Source organism: Pteropus vampyrus, unplaced genomic scaffold, assembly GCF_000151845.1.
Source record: "Pteropus vampyrus isolate Shadow unplaced genomic scaffold, Pvam_2.0 Scaffold224, whole genome shotgun sequence".
Taxonomy (NCBI): Eukaryota; Metazoa; Chordata; class Mammalia; order Chiroptera; family Pteropodidae; genus Pteropus; species Pteropus vampyrus.
Genome location: NW_011889005.1, coordinates 1,377,807 through 1,379,369, shown reverse-complemented (window position 1 = coordinate 1,379,369; position 1,563 = coordinate 1,377,807). Strand labels below are relative to the sequence as shown.

At 36.5% G+C, this 1,563-nt stretch overlaps 1 pseudogene; it reads left to right on the top strand.

The window, feature by feature from the left end:
* Positions 1–348: 348 nt before the first annotated feature.
* LOC111747485 lies at positions 349–468 on the top strand (annotated as a pseudogene).
* Positions 469–1,563: the final 1,095 nt, after the last annotated feature.

The window sequence follows — 1,563 nt, the reverse complement described above, 5'->3', positions numbered from 1 at the left end:
TATTGAACAGTTACGAAAATCAAATTACACATTATTGATAAATACGTCTAACGTGGTGCCTGAAATTTAAGGGGCATAAAATACATCATAGTTCCCGTCATCTTATTTTGCTTCTCTAGACAAATGGGTTTTCCCCATATTCATGGTTAGGAAACAACATAAATGTAATTGCTTTATATGAATAGAGTTGAAAAAACACTTATTCATTATTAAATGCTTTCCATGTGCTGGGCACCATTCTAGGCACAGAGAATAGCAAAATGAACAAAACAGATGGGCGTCTGCACTCACAGGAAAGAAAGACAAAGCACGTGGATACACAAACAACAATTAAAATAAGGTATCTGGGTCTATGGCCATGCTACCCTGAACGAGCCCGATCCCTTCTGATCTTGGAAGCTAAGCAGGGTCGGGCCTGGTTAGTACTTGGATGAGAGACCACCTAGGAAAGACCAGGTGCTGTAGGTGTAAAAAATAAATTAAAAAATAAGGGATTGTAAGCTGACAAGATCCTTGCAATCTGTGAGGTCAACCAAGGGTTGCCTCGCTTAAAAAAATTAAAAAATAAACAAAATACAATAAAATAAGATATCTGGTCTTGCCTTTGTCTCTCCAAACTAAATTCTGTATCATAAAATCTAAAAATCAGATTAGCATAGAAAAAGACTCTCTAGATAAGAAAAATAAAATAGAGTAAGGTTTTCTTTGCTAAAGCAGAAAATGCTAGAATCTATGAATGCTACCACAGGAAAGGCACAAAATAAAAGAATTCTTCTCTGCTCTAGTAAGTGTCGACGTGCTGGAAGTGACTCAGAGACCTTTATCCTTCTGCCACCCACGAGCTAATACAAAAGACTGACGTATTACTCTGAGAATCCAGTTCACTCCTGTACTCCACTCAACCCCAACTCAACGCTGGGTCTTTCCCCACCCCCATCCTCCCAATTTATGACAGTAGGAATGAGGTGGAATGCCTAGGGAAGGGACAATCACAGGGAATGACAATCCAGCAGGAGGAAGCTGAAGCTCTGAATCTACATAAACTTCTGTTAAAACATAAAATCTCACACGAGACAGCCTTAAGTTTCAGCTGGTCTCATCTAGAGCTTAAATGTCAGAAAACACAGATGACATGTGCTAGACAGAATCATTTGATAATTACCGTTTATGATGGTGATCTTAAGGTGTCGTGAACAGGTTACAGTGATGTGCAGTATATTTTATTAAAAATACTCAAAACTATTTGATATAGTTTTAGAATATTTATATCACAAATATTTTAAATGAGAAAAAAAATCTGTCTTACCAAGTTAGATAATATCCACTAAAAAAAAAAAGTTTTCTCTGTAGATTCTTAATCATAATTACAGTCTTCATAAAGACTTGGGACACATGTGCCACCAGTGCACATTCAGAACCATATTTTGGAGGAAGAAATGAGGAAATGAGAAATGTCTTCAATACTGTCACTTAGTGTTGTTGCTTGGACTGCTTGCTTATACTAATGATGTTTATTACGTTAGGTAATTGTAAGACTGAACATGAAAATGTTCTATAAAGATG